Source organism: Sciurus carolinensis, chromosome 19, assembly GCF_902686445.1.
Source record: "Sciurus carolinensis chromosome 19, mSciCar1.2, whole genome shotgun sequence".
Lineage (NCBI taxonomy): Eukaryota > Metazoa > Chordata > Mammalia > Rodentia > Sciuridae > Sciurus > Sciurus carolinensis.
The window spans coordinates 287,310-312,104 of NC_062231.1; positions in this window are offsets into that span (position 1 = coordinate 287,310).

Below are 24,795 nucleotides of genomic sequence, written 5' to 3' on the forward strand. Positions count from 1 at the left end.
TTCCAAAGATATTCTTCATAGAAATACAAAAATCAGTCATGAAATTTATTTGGAAAAATAAGAGACCCAGAACAACCAAAGTAATCCTCAGTGGGAAAAGTGAAGCAGGAAGCATCACAATAGCAGTCCTTATATTATACTATGGAGCTATAGTAACAAAAATGACATGGTACAGAATAGAAGACATAGAGAAAAACCCACATAAATACAGTTATCTCATCCTAGACAAAGGCACCTAAATGTACATTGGAGAAAAGAGCCTTTTCAACAAACAGTGCTGGGAAAACTAGAAATCCATATGTAGCAAAATAAAATTCAACCCCTATCTCTCACCCTGCACAAAACTCAACTCAGAGTAGATCAAGGACTTAGGCATAGAGACACTGCACATACTAGAAGAGAAAGTAGGCCCAACTCTCCATCATGCTGGCTAAGGAACCCAATTCCTCAACAAAACTCCTAAAGTGCAACAAGTAAAATCAAGAATTGATAAATGGGATGGTATTCACCTAGAAAGCTTTGTCTTAGCAAAATAGACTATGAAAAACATGAAAGGAGAGTCTACAGAATAGGATAAAATATGTGCCAACTGCACATCAGATGCAGCTTTAATATCCAGGATATATAAACAACTCAAAAAACTTAACACCAAAAAAAAAAAAAAGAAAGAAAGAAAGAAAGAACCCGATCAATAAAAGGGCAAAGGACCTGAACAGACACTTCACAGAAGAAATACAATTGGTCAACAAATATATGAAAAAATGTTCAACATCTCTAGCTACTAGAGAAAATGCAAATTAAAACTACACTGAGATTTTATCTCACTCCAATCAGAATGGCAATTATCAAGAATACAAGTCACAATAAATGTTGGCAAGAATATGGGGGAAAAGGTACATTCATACATTTCTTGTGGTACTGCAAATTGGTGCAAACATTCTGGAAAGCAGACTGGCAATTCCTCAGAAACCTTGGAATAAAACCACCATTTGACTCAGTTATTCCACTCCTTGGCATACATCCAAAGAACTTAAAATTAGCATACTTAGTGACAAAGCCACACCAATATTTATAACAGTTAAATTCACAATAGCTAAACTATGGAACCAAACTAGGTGCCCTTTAACAGATAAATGGATAAATAAAATATGTATATACACAATGGAAGGTCACTAAGCCATAAAGAAGAATGAAATTATGGCATTGGTCAGTAAATGAATGGAACTGGAGACCATCATGCTTAGTGAAATAAACCAATCCCAAAAAACAAAAGGCATTGAATGTTCTCTCTGACATGTGGATGCTAACACACAATATGGGGAAGTAGGGAAGAATAGAAGTGTGTTGGATTAGTAAAAGAGGAATGAAGGGAAGGGAGTGGCATTGGGAATAGGGAATTGGACATTACTTTCCTATGCTCATATATGAATACATGACCAGTGTAAATTCACATCATGTACAACCACAAGAATATACTCCATATGTGTTTAATATGTCAAAATACATTCTATTGTCATGTCTATCTAAGAAGAACAAATTAAAAAGAATTAAGAATTAAGATGATGGCATTTCTGAGACTAATTAGACACAGATTAAAGACCTAAGGATACTCTGTAAGAAATTTTGGGTAGTGGAAATTATGGACAAATGGTATTGCTTCAGATGTGTGATGCCTGGCCTGTAGATCCATCTGTGTTTAATGAGTCAGAGAGGAGTATGAACACTGGACCTGGACTCTAGGTCTTGTAAAATGGGGGCAGAAAAAAAGTAAGATAGTGGGAACATTGCTAGAAAGCTTCATATTTAGTGACTTTTTATATGAATCAAGGTGAGACACCACTTTTAAAGGAATGAAGAGTAATGCAGAAGTTTTTCCAGTTGATGTGAAGTATGAGACTGCAAACCACCTTATGGTAGAAATAAGACAAAGACCTTTGTCCAGTGTCCATTTGTTGGAATTTGAAAATAATCTTATTAAAAACAAATTGAAAATAGTTATTCCTTCCATGTAATCTAGCTCTCTGGGACATGTAAGAGAGCTGACAGATTTATTTTATTATCTTTTAAACTCAATACCCCCAAAGAAATAAGAGTATATAGATTATTTTTCTGGTACTGGGCATTGAACCCAGAGGCATTCTACCACTAAGACACAACCACAGTTTTTATTACTTTTCATTTGGAGATAGGGTTCTAATTTGCCCACACTGGCCTCCACCTTACATTAATTCTGTATCAGCACCCTGACTCACTAGAATTGCAGGTATATACCACCAGGTTCATCGAATTTTTTTTTTTAGATTTATAAGTTGTTAATGAGTTTGACTAAAATATTTTCTTGGAGGAGAATGTCATTAGCATAATATCATAACTGTGCTCCTGATGGAAATTGGAAGTAAAGATTTTTATGGGATGGCAAAGCTGTTGGTACCTGATGTGAAACCTACAAGAAGGCTTATTTTTTTGAGGTAAAAGAAAATGAGATGAGGCTATTGAATAGGCACTTAATAAAATATATTAATCAAATCTGTGACATAAATATGTTCTCATTAATTAAATGGATCAGTACTGTTAATAATATTAGGTACTACATATGGGGGCAATTAATGGATCAGATACTGCATGACAATTGTCACATTCTGCCATGAGGCACCATTTATTTCACAGGTTAATGAACAATCAAAATTGGGATGTCAGAGTTGTGGTAATCACATGTTTGTTAATCGGTTCTGCTTACTCAGATTAATCATTGAAAGTCTTGTTTCAATTTACATTGAAAGACCTATATTGGATGTTAGCTGAAAGTCTATTGGTTCCCTTTTTATCAAACTAATTTGTAACTGCCAAAACTTGACATAACTTGAACATACTACTCACTGTGTTAGTGTATCTGTGCCTCCTATGAGTCATTTTAGGATGATGGGGATAATACCTATGGCAAATAATAACAACTCCATACCTAAAGGGAAATCTACAAAATAAATAAAATTTTAGTAATTTTTAAAATTTTATATTTAGCAACCTTTTATCTAACAGTACTGGGGATTAAATATACGGGTACTCTACCATAGTTCTACATTCCAGCTCTTTTTATTTTGAGACAGAATCTCACTCACTTGCCAAAGATGGTCTCAAAATTGTAGTCGTCCTGCCTCAGGCTCCTTAGTCACTGGGGTTACAGGTGCATGCCACTGAACTCAGCTCTTCAGTAACATTTTATGAAGATTAGGGTTTACATGTTTAAGTTTACTGGGACACACAGGTAGAATTATTATTAAAATCACATTTTTACTACATCTATGAAGCTTTGTAAATGGGTGCACTTTAACAGATGATAATATTAATTTAGAATCTGTTCTGTGCTGCCACAAAATTGAATTAGTTCTCTTTTACCTGTTTATTATATAACTTTAAAAGTAAATAATCTTAAATAATTATTTATTTATTTTGTAGTACTGGGACTTGAACTCAGGGCTTCACACATGCTAGGCAAGTGCTGTACTCCTGAGCTACATCACCATCTAAAATTTAATCTTCAACCTCCAACTGAGTAAATTTATGGCATATATATGCATATGCGTGTGTGTTATGGGGTCTCGATTTTTTTTCTTTCTTTACTGTCTTAATATTTTGACCACTGAAGCCAGTTTTAATGTCTATTTTTATTTTGTCTGATAATTCGTGGTGTGGACCATCCAGGTGGCTACAGAAAGTGTAGGTGTGGGGCACATAAGTTCGGTAAAAATTTCCCTAATAAAACACCACAGTCAGGATGGTGTAAATCACAGAAATTTATTTCTTACATTTCTGGGAAGTTAGAAGTCCAAGATCACAATGTTAGCAGTGTTATTTTTCCCTCAGACCTCTCCTTGGCTTCCAGACATCTGCCATCTTGCTGTGTCATCACATGATCTTCCTTCTGTCCATGTGCATCCTGGTATCTTTCTTCTTATGAGGACACCAGTTGATTTGCATGAGGGTCCCAACCTTAAGATCTCACGTGACTTCAATTACCTCCTTAAACACCCTGTCTCCAAATTTCTACTCATTGCTGATAAGAACTTCAAGAGATAATTATTGAGGAAAAAAAACTAAGTCCATAAAAGGAGAAAGGGTTGTGATGTGTGCTCTGTAGGCAGACATCTTTGAGAACTTAGTTCTTGAAATGAGGGTGATAGTTCTTCAAAGGATTATGCTTTTGTATTTTTTCACACACACAAGCATATGGAAACACATGTATGTCTAACTGTAATACATAGAAAAAATCAAGAATCGTTCTAATCAGTAATCCCTAAGATGGAAATCAGAAATCACTAAAAGTTAGAAGAAATTAAAAAAATATTTATAAATTTTAAATTTTCATTTTGAAAGAAAACATGCAGATTTTGCATGATATCTAATTTCTATTATGTAAAAAATGAATAATGAAAAATGAGAATCAAAAAAACAAAACAAACTCATAGCAATACAGACCAGTCTACATGAGTTTTATTTTGCTAAAATTCTTGCAAATTTTATAATAATGTTTCTCAAAACTAGCACTCAGGACTATGGCATTTAGGAAAAACAGATTTCCAGAAAACATAAATCTACCACCCAGTGTATCAGCAATTTTATTTAATGTTCATGCTTATTTTTTAGCCTTATCTACTAAGTTAACTTCATAGTGAATCATGGTACCTTTTCCACCTCCATATCAATCTTTTATAAATTCCAACAGTTCTTCTAATTTATATTGAGATTTATTTTTCAACACTTGCACTATTTTTCCCATTTAATGAATACATGAGTTTTTCTTACTGTGCTTAAAATTTTAAAGTAATTATTAGGCACAAGTAATGTTAGTATCTTCATAGTCTCTAAGGCACATATATAACAGTGTAACTCATTTGCAGGACACTGACATTAGAATTCCTTTTAAGGTGTCATTACTGCTAATTACAAATAATAACTTTGAACTCACTGAGAATGAAAGCACCAAAATTGTACATTTCCTAAAGGTATTTCTGGGTTTACATCTTCTAGTTTCAACCACTCCACACTAGTAAAATTGATGAAAAATATTTTGAAACAAAAACAACTATTTAAAGCCAAGCATGTTGATTCATGCCTGTAATCCCAGTGACTCAAAAGACTGAGGCAGGAGGATTGAGAGTTCAAAGCTAGTCCCAGCAATTTAGCAAGGCCCTGAGTAACTCAGTCAAACCCTGTCTCTAAATAAAATGCAAAAAAGATTGGGAGCTGGAGTTGTAGCTCAGTGGTAGAGTGCTTGTGTAGCTCATGTGAGGCACTGGGTTTGAGCCTCAGAACCACCTAAAAATTTTTAAAAATAAGGGTATTAAAAATGATTTGTCACTCCACACCACACTCAGCAGAGCCTGTAATCTAGGGGACTTATTTCTAAATAAAAATAATTTAAAATTATATTTTTAAATAAAAGGCTGGGGTTGTGGCTCAGTGGTTAAGTGCCAAGATTTATTCCTCAGTACTGAAAAAAAAATTTTTTTAAATCTATTTAAAATTCCTAGAGGGACTTGGAGAATAGCTCTTTGGGAGAGTGGTTGCATAGCCTGCCTGGAGGTCATAAGTTCAATCCCCAGCAGAACAAAAATAAATAAATGAATGAACAAAAAACAAATAGAAAAGTAATTATCTGGAAGAAATAGTTCCAAAGACTTACAGAAAGTGAGAAAATATGTAATCAAGAAAATTTACCATGAATCAGTAAGAACTTTGAAATTAAGTAGCATTTAAATTCAGGAATGCCTTGTCTCTTTATTTACCAATTCATGAGATGGAGACAGTTCACACTGATACCTGCAGAGCACTGGGCACCCTCTCCTACCAGCTGCCAGTGGGTGACCTAAATTCTCTGGTGTGACAAGATCTCATAATTTTTCTCATGACCCTAAGTTCTTGTTGCTGTAATTATGTGTCCATGCATATGACAGATAGGACCCAAATTCTACTTCTATCAGGGAGGCTGGCACACTTTGGCCATGATGCTACTGAAAACACCTTGACCTCTTCACCCATTTTATTCATATAATGTCCAAACAGGAAAAGCTACAGGAACTGAAAGTAATTGCTTAGTATTGGGATGGTTGGTGATAGGCAGAAGAAAACTAAAGGGAATTTTTTTTGGAGTGATAAAACTCTTCTTAAATAGATAGGTGATAACTGCACAAATTTGTAAATATATTAAAACTATTGAATGCTAGAGGTGTAATCAATGAATTTCAGAATAACTGGAATTATATATTGATAAAGCTGTTAACAGATTGGTTAGGTAATGATTAATAATGACTATGAGTTCATTATTTGTATATTAATTTACTTTAAGTTTTGTATGTAATATTTTATATTTCATGGTTACAAAGACAAATCTACACAAAATTTGGCTTTCCTCATGCACTATACATTCTACATTTATATGTAGATATGAATATAAATGGAAGAGAAATGTCCAAAGTCTGTAAACTCGATGAATAATGAGGGTTAACCCAGGGGGTGGGTCTTCAGAGGATTGTGGAGAAGGTGTCATTCATCTTTAGTGGATGCCTTTTTAAAGACCATATTAATTAATTACATAAATGAAGAACAAAAATTCCCAGATGTCACAGGTATCCAACCGTGCATTTTCAACATTACTGTATAGGGGAATAGTAAACTTGAGTCCTAAACCTCATGGAATCCTAAATTTTACTTGCTTGTCATTACCACCTTTATCTCTATATGTACCACAGGGATTACATTATTTATTAAATCAAAGTTCAGTTTCAGTTAAATTTTAGGACTTCTCTATCTGAAAAGGTGCCAAAAATCATGATCAGTCATTGTACAACAAGTACAACTAAAACCCAGAGGAAGAAAATGTATTGCTTTAGGTGACCCAATAGTAACTAGGATCTTTCCACTGAATTTTCTCAGGGTGTCCTCATCATGGAATCATCATCTCCAATGGTTATGAACTTTGATCCCAGTGATGATCAATACAGGAAAAACATTGTCCAAAAAAAAAAAAAAAAAAACATGAGGATGGCTAAACCATTGTGCAGATCTAATTTCTTTATTCCAGTAGATATGTGTCCCTGAAACATATACATTTGGGGCACAATTGCTTCTGTTTTCTGAGATGGAGCTACTTATGTAAGTTCAATTCTGAGATTCTTGAGAGACAGGCACTCAGAATTGGCCAGTTCCAACCCAAGTAGACAGACCCTGAGATCTAAGGGGCAGTGAAATCCATTACCTAGTTCTCAGTAGTCCAGGAAATCCTGTTGCAGTCTTAAGACCCTCAATCAATTTCATTAATTTCAGCTCTAATTTTAATTATTTCTTGTCTTCAACTGCATTTGGTGTAGATTCGTTATTCTTTTTCTAGGACTTTTAGGTGTAAAGTTAGGTTATTTAATTGGTGACTTTATATTCTTTTAAAGAATGCACTCTATGCAATGAACTTTTATCTTACAACCACCATCATAGTGTAACAGACATTTTGATAAGTCATATCACCATTCTCATTTAACTCTAAGTATTTTTTTTTATTTCATCCCTGATTTCTTCAGCTATCCATTGGTCATTCAATACTGTATCACTTAGTCTCCAAGTGTCACAGCAGCTTCTATTTTCTATTTTATCACCAATTTCTAATTTCATTCCTTTATGATGTGATAAAATGCAAGGTATTATTTCTATTTTTTTGTTTGTTTGCTAAGATTTGCTTTCTGGCCTAGGATATGGTCTATTTTTGAGAAGGATTTATGTGCCACTGAGAAGAAAGTGTATTCTCTTACTGATGGATGAAATAGTCTATATATGTCTGCTAAGTCTAAATGATGAATTGTATTTTTCTGTTCTGTAGCTTCTTTATTTAGTTTTTGTTTGGAAGATCTATGGAGTAGTGAGAGAGGCTTGTTAAAGTCTCCAAATATTACTGTCTTGTGGTCTGTTTGATTCTTGAAACTGTGAAAGGCTTTTTTGATGTATATAGATGCTCCATTATTTGGGACATAAATATTTAAGTTTGTTAGGTCTTGTTGTTGTATTTACCCTTAGGAACCATGGAATGGCCTTCTTGGTCCCTCCTGATTGATTTTAGCTTGAAGTTAACTTTATCTGATATTAGGATAGAGATACCTGCTTGTTCATGTTATCCATGTGAATAAGTTTTTTTCCATCCTTTTACCTGCAGTCTGTGGTGTCTTTGACTATGAGGTTAAGTTTCTTGGAGACAGCATTATTTTGGGTCTCATTTTTTAATCCAAGATGCCAGTCTATATCTTTTGATTGATGAATTTAGGCCATTGACATTCTATGTTATTATTGAGACACGATTTTTATTCCCAATGTCATCATGTACAAGCATAGTAATGGGATCCTTATTAGAACATGTTATTCTACGAATGCATCTATTTCAAAATATACTCTACAGCTATGAAATTTTTAAAAAGACGTTCAAACACAACCAAGCATAATAGTCCAAACCCTGTAAACATTTTGACATTTTGTTCTCTTCTAGAAGTGGAAGCAATAGCAAATCTGTTGTTTTAATAAGCTCTGAAAGCCTATGACCATGTTTTTTGTATATCGAAGATCCTGGGCTGTGGTGTGCAGATTCCCGAATTTGCACCTGGAGACCACTAGATGGCGGGAATGCACTTTCCTGCCGACTCCGAAGGGCACTCTGTAGGCAGCCTTGCTGGTTTCATCAGAGTTGCTGATAGGTCAATGTGCTGAGGCCAATTTTGTTGAGGTGTCTAGGAAATGATATGCAGTCAGGGGTTTTGACTACAGGAAGCAATGGCATGGTACTGTAGGAGGAGTCTTTTACAATTTTACAGGTCCTCCTTCCTGTGAAGGGCAGAATAACAATTTTCCCATAGCCCTAAGTCCTGGGAGTGACAGAACTCTAGTCATAGACCCTAATAGTACCATTCAGGAGGAGAAGAGGTCATAATGTGGCAATGGGCTATTTTATTCCCATGAGAAGTCTAGTCTGATTGTAAGGACTCCCAGAAAAGAAAATGACCTTACTTTTTCATACTTCGGAGTATTCATTGGGAAGGTCACTGAGGAGGTGGGAAGAAAACTAGCATTTGAATCTGAGGTCCAAATGTAGCTCTACACCTATCTGACTATTGCGGCTTTTGTCTGCTTCTGTGCCTCCTCTGTGACCCAAGTTTACAGCCATGACAGAAGAGTGTGTGCAACAGGAACAGTGCATGCACAGTTGCTGCTTTCCAATTGTAGCAGCCTTCCTCCCCTCTCACATCTGGCAGTCCTTCCTGTTCCCCAAAATTAAGATGGAGAGGGCCTAACAGAAAGCAGAGGGCTAAGAGTGCCCCAGTGACTCAAGTCCAGGGGTGCAGGCTATGGATGCAATTTTTCTGGTGCTTTTTGGAAGCTTTGCAGGTTTGACATGGTTTTAAGAGTATCTTGGATTTATTAACATTGGTTATGGTAAGATTCACATAAACAGATTTGACTGTCACAGACAGTTACTGTTTCATGTTCACAATAGTTCAGGGCCATGTATGAAGCACCAGAGTTGGTCAGGAGGCAGAGTGTAAGGAAGCTGATGAAGAACATGGAAAGAGACTTTGTTGTATTTGTAAAAAAAGAAAAAAAATGAGGCAGCATAAATAGGTTTAGGGTTAGTATGTTTCAATAATTTCAGTGGACTCTAGGAAAAAAAGTCCATCCCTGGTTCTCTGGTACCTGGACCTAGTGTGATTAGGGCAGGTGAATTAGGACCTGGGAGGGTGGGAGACTGCTGCTTGCCGCCTACCAGCGGGACAAATGACACGTACACCTCAGAAGTTCATGAAGCACCTTCCGCTTTATTCAGATAATACCCTCAATATATAAGCAGTCTCATGCATATGCAATTGTAACCAGATGTGTCCATCCAATCCTATTAAAGGTCAAGCAATCACGAGCTCAAGCATACATGTAAGATACATCTGTCCATGCGCTAGGCGGCTGAACTAATTATCATACAGCCAATGGTAAACACTTCCTGTTTTTCTTAAGGCGCATTCAGCACGCCATTTGACTCTCTACCAGTCGCCATCTTTGGATGCATGTGGTGTAACCCTGGGCCCTGGGTCTGGCCCACCACAGGAGACTAATAGAGAGAAGATTGGTGATGGGGGAATTGGATTGGTTAAATTTTGTACAGTGAACATTCTGAGTTGATGACTGACTACAGTTAGGATTTAGCTATCTCCAGGAGGGCTTGCCCTGGGGGCAGTGGTACGTGCCCGTAATTCAAATGACTCTCAGGACCATAGCAGGAGGATTGTAAATTTAGGCCAGCCTGGGCAATTTAGTGAGACCTAGACTCAAAATAAAATTTAAAAAGTGACTAGGGAGCTAGTGAAGCCAGAATTGGGGACAGGCAGTTAATGTAGAAATAGGGGATTGGGTCAAATCAAGGAAATGAAGGCCATGAAAACCATCTGGACCTCTGGAAATTGGAGACTGCCCCTGGGAGAATGGAAAGTTAAGGATCTCTGGAGCTCATTGATTATGAAATTTACCTGCCCTTGTCAAGGACTGCAAGCAAGGTGCTGCTAATTAATGCCCCCTGGGTCCTTTCCTGGCTAACTCACTTTGGCCCTCTTCCTACCCCATCTGCTTCTCACTTTTTACATCTCACCTGCAAAACCTGGCCTACTCAATTAGGCAGGAAAGACAGATAAGGAGGTAGAGAATTGGAGAACAAAAGAGACCTTAACCTATAAAAGCTGTAGGGTGTACTCACCTCTTGGAATTCTAGAACATCAGCCATGGCCCCCTTCTCCCTCCTTGGAGAAGTCTGTATTATTATTACTTTTAAATAAAACCTGCTTAATATGCTTGCCTTGGCGTGCTTCTCTATTGTTCAAACTTCAACATTAGAGGGAGCAGAACTTGTCACTGGTAAACAGTCATATCACTAGTTCAGTTGTAGATCAGTTGTAGAATGCTCCTGGGATCAATTTCCAGTATTTCCCCACCACACACCAACACACACATACACACACTCCCACTCACATAAAAAAGCCCAGGAAGTCATGCCTTTCAGGGTCAGCAAAATCCTCACTGTCAAAGAAACAGTAACAACAGTAAAAGGCATAGAAAACACTAGCATTTTCCACCCACAGAAAGGAGGAAATTGTCTCTGCAAGTATTGCTAGGAATCCTGATCCCTGCTTCTTCAAGTCAGGGCCTGTTTTTATGGTCTTCTAGATCACATGCTTCATTTACACAAAGCAGGCTGCTACTTGACTGGAGAGCAGAAGCACTCTTTGTTTCAATGTAGCATCTCTCAGTTTGGCATAAAGCTGGGCCAGCAGAGCAGAGAATGCAGATTCCTGTCAACACTTTGTCCTTTGATTCTTGAACTGTCATGAGGAGGTGTCTGCCTCATGACAGTTTTCTTCTTATGACATCCTGAGTGGGCTCAGGATGTTTTGGACAAGAGCAGATTTCTAAGGTAGAGTGAAAGGGAAGTGGGCTGGCTTTGTGTGACATTGTGTCTCACTGGAGATTATACTCCCTCTGATGGGGAATTGGAAGGGGAAATGAAGCACCACACAGAACACCTGGTAGTGCATGGGATCAGTAGTTACAGGTTTTTTATTTTTCACTTGGCATGAGACCTCCCCAGGACACAAGCTCCAACATGGGGCAGTGGATTCTGATGGCTTCCATGTTTGTGTGTGTTCGTGTGTGTGCGCGCACATGCGGAGGTCAAGTGCTTAACATTGTGCATGTTTAGGATACAGAAGGAAGTGACTATTTTCTCAGCTGGGGGTTACTGCTTAGGAGGAATCTTGCCTGATATTGAAGTCGGGGCATCTGACTCAACATTAATAACTGGACTTGAACTGGAAAAATACCGGAAGGATAGTAAAACTCCTGACAAAGAGACTGTAGCACAAGAATCAAACCCAAATTAGTAACTTCTCTGCCTCCAAACTTGAAATTTCTTCTAGGAATATGATGTGTGTTTTCCTCATCCACAGTGGAATGAATACAAAATGACTCTCCTATGTACTTATATGAGTACATCATAATGAATTCCATCATCATGTATGTCCATAACAATGGGGTCCTAAGTAGAATAAGATGTATTCCATTTTTGTACAATTACATAAAAATGAACTCTAGTGTCATAGAAAACTAAAAATAACCAATAAAAATTTCAAAAAGAAAAAAATATTTATATTGGAATTTTAAATAGTAGAATGATAAATATCTCATTATTTTTTTAAATTTAGTTGTAGATAGATACAATGCCTTTATTTTATTCACTTATTTTTATGTGGTGCTGAGGATCGAACTCAATGCCTCACACATGCCAGCCCCAATATCTCATTATTTTAAATGACTTTCCTTTAAAATTTGAATTTGATATCACCTCTATAGTTCAACATTTTTCACATAATTTCCCATATTTTAGACAAATAAAAAAATTTTAAAAATTGAAAAAAAATGTCATCCGAGGAAAGGGCCAAGGAAATATTTAAATATCTGACTTTTCCTGCTTGCCTTTTCTTTGGTGACACAACTGTGTCCTTGTGACTGTTGCCATCAGGGTAGACTCAATAGTTTGCATGCACCAGTACAGTCAATAAAGCTCAATTGCCTATATTCCCTGAATCCTTACTTGAACTACATGAGCAGATGCCATGGACCCATTTGCCAGATGAGTATGTTGAGGTTGATTCAGGGCACAGAGGGGGCTTAATGTTATGACAAGAAGATGGGATTTCTTCTGCCACATCTGCCTTCTTTAAGGTTTAGCATATAGCAAAATCAGAGCAGTTACATTACAAAGGTTAAATTTGAAATGATGTAGTGAGCTTGGGAGACAGGGCAGACACCCTTAGTCATGTCATCCTCTGGTGCCCTCAGATCCTGCAGGCACTCGGGCATGCAGTCATCCCTCAGTATTCATGGGGGATTCGATTCAGGATTCTGCTTGGATACTAAAACCCATTAATTTTCAATCTTTATATAAAAGGTTCCATCATTTGCATGTAACCCATACACATCATCTTGTATACTTTAAACCATCTCTAGATGACCTAAACATAATAGGATGTGAATTATTTTTATACAGTTTTGTTTAGGAAATGCTGACAAGAAATGAAGTCTGTGCATGTTCAAACCACAAAAATTTTTTTCCAAATATTTTTTTTTATCTGAGTTTGTTTGAATCTTGGTATTTAAAATTTATGAATAGAAAAGACAGTTCATTTTATTGAAACCACTCTTTATCTTGGTTGTTCAAATGAAGCAAATAAGAATGATACCTAATCACAGTGATTTATAAGGGGTTCAGGAATAAGTTTTTTAAAAGAGAATGAAGAGCAACTCTGTTTCATCAGGTTTTCCCACAGCATTCTCTGCCTGATACTGATCACATATACACATAAGGAGACACACAAAGTACAAAAGACACACAGTGTTTCAGTTGGCCTGCCTAGTAAATGATAAGGCATGCCTTAGTGTGGGTTCGGGGGTGCATTCTCTTGCATACAGACATGCTGGAGGTTCAGGGACTCTAGAGTCATGGGAAGACCTCCAGCTCTTTGTTCTGTGAGTAGCCACACCCAGTCACACATGTGTGAATTTAACAACATGATGTACTGCACATGTGCATTTTGCTTACTGACAACTTCATTTCTCAGCAACCTTGTTTCAAACTTGTGAAATTTGCTTTCGATGTTGAAAGCTAAGCTCACTCCATAGAGGGTTTTTATTTTTAATTTTATATTATACTTTTATTTGTATGTATGTATTTATTTATTTTATTTTTTATATTAAAAATATATAGTTTTAGAATTTTTTATTTTTAGTGGGGATTGGACCCAGAGAACTAAGCCATATCCCAGTCCTTTTTATATTTTATTTAGATACAGAGTCTCACTAAGTGGTTTAGGAACTTGCTAAGTTGCTGAGACTGTCTTTGAACTCCTGACCCTTCTGACTCAGCCTCCTGAGCCAATGGAGTTTCAGGCAAGCACCACCACATCCAGCTAGTGTGACATAATTTATAAACACATGGAATATAATTTATCCTAATTCAGTACTCAGTATTTACCTTTACATTCCCCCTCCTACTCCCATTCCCTTTCCTCTACTGATCTTTTACTATTTATTTACATTTGTTTTTTAATTAGTGTCACATGGATATATACCGTGGTGAAATTCACTGTGATATATATTCATGTATGTACATAGAAAAGTTAGAGCAGATTCATTCCACTGTTTTTCCCTTATCATGTTTCTCCTCCCTACCCCTCAACCCACTTCTTTTCCACTGACCTTTCTTCTATTTTGATGGAACCCCCCTCCCAGGATTTCATTTCTCTCCCTTCCTTATTTTAGACTACCTTCCATATATCAGAGAAAAATTTTGATCTTTGACTTTCTGGGTCTGGCTTGTTTCACTAGCATTATATTCTCCAGTTCCATCCATTTACCAGCAAATGCCCTATTTCATTCTTCTTTATAGCTGAATTATGCTCCATTGTGTATATATACCACATTTTATTTATCCATCCATTGAAGGAACCCTGGGTCTATTCCATAGCTTGGCCATTGTGAATTGTGCTGCTGTAGACATTGATGTGACTGCATTCCTACAGTATGCTGATTTTAGATGTTTTGTACAAATACTGAGGAGTGGGACAGCTGGTCATATGTGGTTCATATCCTAGTTTTTTGAGGACTCTCCATACTGCCTTCCATGGTGGTTATTAAGGGTATTTTAAAAACTAGCATCTGATAATTGAAGTGTGAAAAAAAAATCTTGTGAACTCTTTTTGTGAACACCACATCATGAGAGAAAATTTCTTAACTAACTAGGGAGCATAAGATATAGACAGAAGAGAATGCTGTCTATCTGAGGTTATGGGGAAAACTGACATAATCCTTCATTGGCTGAGTATTATGGGGCACAGTCTTCCTGAACGTTACCTTGGCTTTACTGTCTCCTGTTGGGATATTTAAAAGAGGCTGAGGCAGGAGGACCAAAAGTCCATAACCATCCTTAGCAACTTAGCCCAAGGCAATCCAGCAAGCACCTGTTTCAAAATAAAAAGGGCTGGGGATGTGACTCAGTGGTTAAGTGCACCTGGGTTAAATCTACAGTAGTGAAAAAAAGAAAGGAAGGAGGAAGGAAGGAAGGAAGGAAGAAAGAAAGAAAGAGAAGGAAAGAATGAAAAGAAAAGAAAGAAAAGAAAAGAAAAGGGGAAAGAGAAATATAAAGAAATGCACTTTCAGTTTTTTTTACTTCTCTTCATTCTCTTGTGGCAGGAAAGTTCCCTTGGATTGAGGGCCTTTTGGCATGTACAATTTACCTTTGTTAATCAAAGGGTGTGTGTGTGGGGGGGGGGTCTCTTCTCATATCCTGCTTCTCAAGGGGTGAGAATCTTTACCCTCCAATCTTAACTGATTGAAAATATCCATACTGCCCTCCCCTCCAGCTGCCTTTTTTACATTCCAACTCATTTTACATTTAAAGCTAAATGCTGTGTTTTGAAAAGGAACCAGACTTTCTATTTCTCACAAATTTCATATTAATTTAAAACTATCTCAGGAGACATGTGTGTATTTTAAAGACACTCCAACAGAGATCTCTAGAAAAATAGATGAATGCTTCCTTAATGGGTGACAATAACTCTTAGGCTTGTAAGCCCTAGCTAAGGGCAGCCTGGAGAACTATGCTTTCTCTCTCTGTCAAAGGAAGAATCTGAGCATCACACTGTTTCTACTGCACTATTGCCCTCCTCCCATCAGTTGGATAGTGCATACTTCCTGTATTTTCCATGAAGTGACAGGCTCAGTAACAGGGGGATAGCTAGTTGAGGGTTGCGAACCAATAAAAAAGACAGCCAGACTGGTTCCTCCCTTCTAAATTCAGTTCTTATGCCAGCACACTGTGCAGAATTACCTTTCATTTGGTTCTTCAGACCAGTGATAAAGGCAGAATTCTGGCTTCATTACAGTTTTCCATGGATATGCCTTCTCTCTGTGTGTATGTGTATTGATATATATCTTAATTTTTTAGTTTTTTTGTGTGTATTGATATACACATCACCATTTACTATTTACCACATGGTGAAACTTGATGTTTGACATGATAGTTTGTTGGCAATATTAATATCTTTTTTCTCAGTGCTGGGGATTGAACCCAGAGTGTTGCATATGCAGACAAGTGCTCTGAGCTACATTTCTAGTTCCAAACTATTCATATTTTACATGAAATGCATAATTATTGCAAATCCACCCAGACTGCAGCAAGAGTTTGAGCATGTCTAGCCAACCCAGTAATTCATGATCTCTTCGGAACTAGGAAAAATGATGTTGGTAAAGCACATGCAGCTGGTATTTCTTCAGCTCTGGTCTCCAGTGGGAATTTGGGGTCAGGGGCATCTCTCTACCTTTTCTACCCTCCCCTTATATTATCCCTAGTTATTGATATTTCCAGAATGTAGAGAAGGTGGGAAGATTTAGTTGTAATACAGGCAAGTGCTTAACTGGCTATGCCAGTCAGGTGGTTAGTTGATCCAATGTGTTTCAGTGGCATAAGTATCAACTTGTAGTTAATTATTTGCATATGTATGTAATTGCCTATGCAAAATTATTCCTGACTAGCAAGGTTGAGCCTTCAAAATAACCTGGAATCCAACAAGCACTCATATTATAAACCATCATGAACAGTTGGTGCTATAGATCCAATTGCATAAATGTGTTTTTTAAAATTTCTCCCTCTGCAGAATATTTATTTTTTGCCTTGGTATAGCATGCCTGGAATACCATTGTTGGATTTTCTGATCCAAGAATTCTGAACCAAGATAAGACTCCTGAACTAATTTGGTGTTCCTGCCTGAGAATATGGAGGGAGTCAGTCATTCATGCTACACAAATGAATTGGAGTGCAATGGTAGTGACTCAGACTTTCACCCATGAATTAGTCATGCAAAGGGGTTGTCATGCTCTTGGCTCTATGTTGGAGCAGAGTAACATCCTACTTGCTGATGTTTGGAAGTGAGAGTGCAAATGGTGTTGTGGGAGAGGGAAACAGAAACATTTACCCAGCCTATAAAGAGAGATGAGCTCAGACTCCAGAGATGAAACATCAGAAGACACCTTGCAGTGACAATGGAAGATGCTCCAGAGTGAAGGGGCAACTGTGACCCACAGAAACAAAAGAACAAAGCAGGCTTGAAGAAAACTGTGGAGTGGGTTTGTTTTCTAGCAGAAAAAAGGTCACGGAGGGTGGAAGTGTATTAGTGGATTTGGTGCTGCTGTAACAAAAGATCTAAATCTAGGCACTTTCTAAAGAAAAATGGAGATCCAAGTGGTGGACTAGAGGGAGGCTGTGTTCTTTGTCCCTCCATAACTCGGGTTTCAAGCAGAGGATGTCTGTTTCTTGGTGAGGCAGTTATTGCTGTTTATCAATCCCCTGCTGCTTACCCCATTTGTCTACTGTGATCACCTGCAGTTTGCCAGCATATCGACTACTTTTAGAGTGCAGATTGCTCACTGACTGGCGCCTATCATCAGCCATGCCTGCCTCTTGCCTGTCCATTGCCTCCTTTTTACCTACCCAGTACCCATCTGCCAATTGTCTCACAGCAGCCAGCAGACTAACTGCAGACCACCAGTGGAGCTCCAGTTGCCTGCTGTTGCCTGGAAGTCCACTGTCACAGCACCTGCCGGTGTGGTTACATGTGGCTACCACCATTTTGAGACAATAGCCAGGACCTGTAGAACCCTTGGCCAGACTGACTGAGACCTGTCTCCAGGATCCTGCGACCAGACAGACCACATCCCACCTCCAGGACCTCCAGCTGACCATGCCCACCGCCCTGACATGCAGCTCCCCATTTTTCAACATACTTGGAAGCCAGAGCAGTCATCTTGGATATACTGGAAGCTGTAGCTCCCATCTTTAAGTGGGGCAAATTTCATCCTGAGATGCCTGCTGGAGACTGGAAGCTCATTATCAGGTACCTTTCATACATCAGGCTAATGAAGACTGAGGTTTGAATACTATATTATAGTGTAGATTTATTTCTTTTTTTCTTTTTTTCCTCCTTTCTGAAAAATTTTAAATTTCTATTTCTTTACTTTTCTCACTCTATTTTCCTTTTGTTTACCTATTTCCTCAGTCTCTTTCTCCCTTTTCTAATGCTAACAAAAAACTTCTTTTGATCACACTTTCGCTCTTTCTACAATCTAGAACTTCTATATACTCTTTTCTTATCCCATTAACAGCTACATTGTACACCCTTCCCCATCCTCTTGGTCCTCCATTAGAAACTGCAGACCTTATTGCAAATCTATTTTTATACTGTAGATAATAATTGAACTCATTCTGTTTATTATGACAATATTGCTAACATCTTCATAGGGGCTATTTGGTTTAAGGTTGAATATTATCTGTACTGGGCATGGCTAATATGGACCTCCCCCTTAAAGAAAAAGTTTTGGAAACCTATAGGGTCACTATAAGTCTATATTGGGGAAACTACAATACCCCAGATCTGCACTACTAGGGGAAGATATGTGAACAACATGAAAAAACAAAGGAAGAAAATGATCCAAACAAACCTAGATTCTATAGTAATAGAATCCAGTGACAGCATAGTAGATGAAATGTCAGAAAAAGAGTTCAGAATATACATAATTAAAATGATTCATGAAGCAAAGGATGAGATAAGAGAGCAAATGCAGTCAATGAATGATCACACCAATAAGCTGTTAAAAGAGCAACTGCAGGAAGCAAAAGATCATTTCAACAAAGAGATAGAGAATCTCAAAAAAAAAAAAAAAGGAAATCCTTGAAATGAAGAAAACAATAAACCAAATAAAAAAACTAAATGAAAAGCATCACCAACAGACTAAATCACTTGGAAGACAGAACCTCAGACAATGAAGACAAAATATTTAATCTTGAAAATAAAGTTGCCCAAACAGAGACGATGATAAGAAATTATGAATAGAACCTCCAAGAACTATGGGACATAGTGAAAAGATGAACTTTAAGAATTATTGGGATTGAGGAAGGCACAGAGATACAAACCAAAGAAATGAACAACCTATTCAATGAAATAATATTAGGTTATTATGAATAGTAACCTGAAGAATGAAATGGAAAATCAAATACAAGAGGCTTACAGAACACCAAATGCACAAAATCACAACAGATCCACACCAAGGCACATTATAATGAAAATGCCTAACATACAAAATAAAGATAGAATTTTGATGACTATGAGAGAAAAGCATCAGATTACATATGGGGGGAAACCAATATGGATATCAGCAGATTTCTCAGTGCACACTCTAAAAGTAGAAGGGCCTGGAACGACACATTTCAAACTCTGAAAGAATATTGTTGCCAACCAAGAATCCTATACCCAGCAAAACTAACCTTCAGATTTGGAGACAAAATAAAATCCTTCCATGATAAACAAAAGATAAAAAAATTTACAAATAGAAAGCCAGCACTACAGAATATTCTCAACAAAATATTCCATGAGGAGGAAATGAAAAACAACAATGTATGTCAGTAAAGGGAGGGACTACCTTGAAGGAAAAACCAATCAAAGGAGAATTCAAGTCAAGTTAAAAACAAAAATAAGCCCAATAGACTGGGAATACAAATCATGTCTCAATAATAACCCTGAACATTAACAGCTTAAACTCGTCAATCAAAAGACATAGACTGGCAGAATGGATTAAAAAGAAAGACCCAACAATATGCTGCCTTCAAGCGACTCATCTCATAGATAAGGACATCCACAGACTAAAGGTGAAAGGATGGGAGAAAACCTACCATGCTTACTAGGACTCAGTAATAAAGCGGGGGTTTCCATTCTTATTTCAGATAAAGTGGACTTCAAGCCAAAGTTAGTCAGAAAGGCTAAAAAAAGGAAAAGAAAAGAAAAATGATTTGTTTATTTAGCTCATAATTCTGGCAGCTAAAGAGCTGAAACAACATTGTGCTTCTGTCCTGGAGAGGACACCCTGTCAATGTTGCAATATGGTGGAGAAGCAGAAACAGAATCACCAACATGCAGGAAAGGCCAAGTACATGGGTTGACCTCGTTTTATAGCAATCCACTTTCTTGGGATCTGACTCCATGGGTCCAACTTTAATCCTTTTGGGGGTTTTACCTCCCTGAGCTCATCACTTCTACTAGGCCCCACTTCTTAATGGCCTCATCACTTCCCAACATGACCACATAGTAGAATAAGCTTCCAGCATGTGATACTTTGGGAAGACACTCAAACCACATTCAAATCATAGCAGGTGAGCATGAAGGAAGTCAGGATATAAGGATATGAGACATTAAAGGACTTGGAATCTGATCTAAGGACTTGGACCCAAGCCTGAGGGATTCCCAGTTGTGTGGCAATGCCAGCCTCCCTATAATAAGCAACTTGAAGAAAATGTTACAAAATGTTACTAAATTCCTGAGATCCTTTTAAAAAATTTATTTTCAGTACTGTAGGTCGAACCTAAGGACATTTTAGTTCTGAGATACACCCCATTTCTTTTTATTTTGAAACAGGATCTCGCTAAGTTGCCCATACTGGTTTTGAACTTGTGATCCTTCTTCCTCATTCTCCTGAGACAAGATCCTTTTTAAATTACTGTAATATATTTCCCAGAATCACTCCTCCTCACCCCTGATGTCTTTTTCCTACAAAGATGGTCAAGTTCAGTAGACCTGGGACACAACATTGTAAATTAGAATTCAAAAGAAAATGTTGGTGCAAGTAAATGCTTAGACACTGTGGTGGCTATCTTTATTTTCATTTAACATTTATTTAGCTCCGTGATTTTCCAACCAGGCTGTGTCTGGGGAAATATTTGGTTGTCACAATCTCAATGGAGGTGCTAATGGCATCTACAATGGGGAGACCATGAATACTACTAAGCATCCTAAGTGTGCAGGACAACCCCTACCATAAAGAATAATCTGACCCAAAGTGCCAGTAGTGCTGAGATCAAGAAATTCTGATTTAGCACCTAGCAGGTCTTCACACAGTGCCAGGTTCTGGGAATATTGAGAGCAATCAGACTTGAGTCATGACCCTGAGAAACTGACACTTACTAATGTCAGTTTTAGAAGTGTGAACTGAGATGCCTGAGGCCACAGGGGTGTGTGCTTCTAGAGGCAAGAGCAGTCTGCATATAATGTCCACACCCAGCATTGAGTCCACTGGACCAGGGTGTAAATTTGCTTTCTCTTGGGTGAGAAACAAGCCAAGTCCCTTTTCCATAGCTAAATCCAGCTCTTTGGGCTTCATAGAAATAAGGATGGGGAGGTGAAGTAGAAATGGTAAAGAGTATCACTCAAAAAATAGGCAGAGAAATAAAAGACCTGAGTTTAGAATGCTGTAGTTGTACTTCAAGTTTACTTTCTGATCATATTTTTGGAACAGACACTTCAATAGGGATTGGAGAGAGGCAAAGACATTGACTTAGTTTTCTGTAGCCATGAGTTCTAACTCAGAGCTAACCCATGAAATACATCTATTTCCTTTCTTTCTTTGCTTCTTCCTTATTTTCTTCCTTTCTTATTTCCTAATGTCTTAACTTCCTTCTATTCTTCCCTCCTTTTTTGCTTCCTATATTTTAAGATAAATTTTATTGTGTATATTTAAGATATATAACATGATTTTATAAGGAGTGTATGTAGAGAAAGTAAAATGATTACTACAGAGGAACAAATTAGAATACCAAATATCTCATATAAGATGTTCTTTTTTTTTTTTTTTTTTATAACAGGAACTGAACCCAGGGGTGCTTAACCAGTAAGCCATATCCCCAGTTCTTAATTTTGAGACAGGGTATCACTAAGTTATAAACACTTGTTGAGTTGATTTGCAATCTGGTATTTCCTGATTTCTCTGACACTTTGGTGCCTTCTTAGGGGCAATATTTTGTGGTGTCAAGAATTTCCAAAAGTTAGTGCCACTTGTCCTGAAGGAAGCAGACACATCAGGAAACATCCACTGAGCCAGCTCTAAGCAGGTTCTTTATTTCAGACTTGGCCACATTGTTCAGCCTGATTTTGCAGTCAGGCACATTAATAGTGTCCCATCTTCCTGTGGAACTTCCCATAGTGCAGAGTCAGTCTGAAAGTTGACAGCACCCCAGTTTCTGTGCTTCAGGGATGAGACTCCCTCCTCAGCCCACATTGCCTGCTCCAAGACTCCCATCAACCAAAACTTGCAGTCACCCTCCAGAAGCCCTGTTATCTTCAGGACATAATTGGGTGACACTCTGTATCACAGCAGCACACAGGGCAGAGAATGGGAGAAGAGTGTTGTGAATAGAGAAGAAAGCCTAAAAATTCCTGTGTGCCAGACAAGGATTAGGCTATTTACTCATGAAGTTCCTGCTGAGCATGGTTGTAATTGAAATGTACTCTTTGCAGAGTTTATTGAGTCCCAGAGCAACTTGTAGCTAAACTGGTCACCTCATGTGTCATTATGTTTCAAATGAGGTAAGGGATTACCTTTCACAGAAAATCTCCAGGAAGCATAACCAAATGTCCAGAGCCTGGGGAAGCTGACTTCTTATTCTGGAAAAGTCCCCCTCAACATTTAAATGAATCTTACCCCATTATGCATGGAAAAGTTGGTGATCTGGTGTGATGGGCTGACAGATCTGACTCCATGAGAATGTTATAGGCCAGACTCTAAGGGAAATGACTAAACAGATTCCTTTTTGCTCTGAGACTCCATGTTATGTAGAAAATAAGTTTCTACCATGGGAACACCCCACCTCTGTGCCCATGATCAGTTACTTGGTGTGATATGTTTAATAATATACAATGGCAACTCCTATGTAGTAAAGAATTGCTCTCTTTTGATCCCTATTGCTCTTAACCAATGTACATGTAAATGGTAATTGTGTGGATGTTAGCAACCATTCTTTAGTTTGTACTTAGGTAAGGGTCATTTTGACCTACTTCCCTCTCTGTTGATGATCTCATTATGTTAGTTTGTAATTTCGAATCACAGCAACAGACAATTATGATTGATGTGATTTTTGGTATAAGAACCCCTACAACCCTGTGGTCAGGGCTGTTCTCCCAATAGCCATTTTTGGGGGCATTGTGTGAGACAGTCAGCTGGCCAGCTTAATAAAGACTCTCAAATTTGAACTTCTCAGTGGTGATCGGTCTGTTCTTAAGTTGCACCCCATAACACTGGAAAACAAAAGGAAAGACTTGCTGCTTGGAGATGAGTATAGGGAGATCACTATGAAACCAATTACTCAAGTGCAGCACAGAATTTTTGGAAATAATGTCATTTAGTTTCCTAAGATGGATGTTTTTTATTTTAAAATCTGCTTTCTCTGCAGTAACTCTCAATGTAGCTGTAATTAATAATATCATAAATTTAAGAAAGACTTGTTGGAATCCCCCTGCTGCAGGCACGAAATTGAATTAAGGTGAAGATAAACATTAAATCTATAGAGAAATTTTAAAAATATGTAAAATTATGCACACATTTTGAGCTATTTAAGTGGAATAGACTGATGCTCTGAGACAAGTCTTTCTCTGGGCATTTGTACTTGGTGAACCTGAGTGTTGGAAAAGTTTGCTAAACACAGAATCAAATCTACCTTAGTCCCAACTCCAGTTTTATTATTTTTTTCCTAAATTAAATTCCATCAGCATTGTAGGCACATGCTGTGGTCTATTCTGTTGGGTGCTTTCCTAATATTTGTTTCTCCTTTTTTATTAGCAGCATTTTTTTTCAGGGAGATAACATACAGACCAAAGATTGTATACCCATCCCTTGGTAGCTCAAGGGGATCAGTTTCAGTGTTAAAGGACTGTGACCTTAATGGAAAAAGACAGCACAAGGGCACACTTCAAGCCCTGATTCTTTCAATCAAGTCAGAAAGATTTCAGAAATGTTGCTCAGAGTAACAGGCATGAGTTTATTATAAGGAAGTGTTGAGGGCTGTCTTAGACAAGATGGCGCCTGGCAGTGAGCCAAAGGGCACTGGCTACCAAAATAAGCAAGTACCCAAAAAGGCTTACTAGTTCCTAGGAGACTTATGAAGTGTTAACGCCAAGCTCAAGGATTGGCTATCTAATATCATGCCGCGCATGGACAGCTCGTGATTTATATAGTGTTATGCTGGCATTCCTCTGCATGCTCTCCTGTGTGAGAGAAAGCTTTGCTATAATTGGCTGATAAGCTAGGAGCCTGGGGGAGGAGAGAGGGAGAGAGAGAAGAAGAAGGAACATAGAAGAGAACAAAGGAGACAGAGAAACAGGACACAATAAATCTCGCCAAACTAAAGATTAGTGGTGTCTCCTTTCTCTGTGCCAGTTCCACTGGATGGAACAAGGGCTCCCCCTTTTTGTTATTAAAAGAAAAGGACAGCCACTGTCTGTCTTAGGTGCCAGAGTCAGACTTTATCCTCACCCATCATTGGGAGTCAAAGAGCTGTTGGCATGCTTTGATCCCTGTCTTAGGTTGGTATAAAGTCCACCCTGTGCTTACCCGTCTTTGAGTACCTGTCATGTAATTGGGAGAGCCAAATCTGTGGATCAGAGCCTTGGTCCATGGTCATAAGGGCTTGCCATACCACTAAGGCTTGCCGTCTTTGATGACTCCTTAGAGACAACAGATATCTGAGCAGCAACAATAACAGCAAGAACAACAGTCCCATCATAGCAAAACTTCCCATCCATTGTTTACCAAATTGTAACACTGACTGTAAGAAACTAATGACTTCTGGCATTCCCG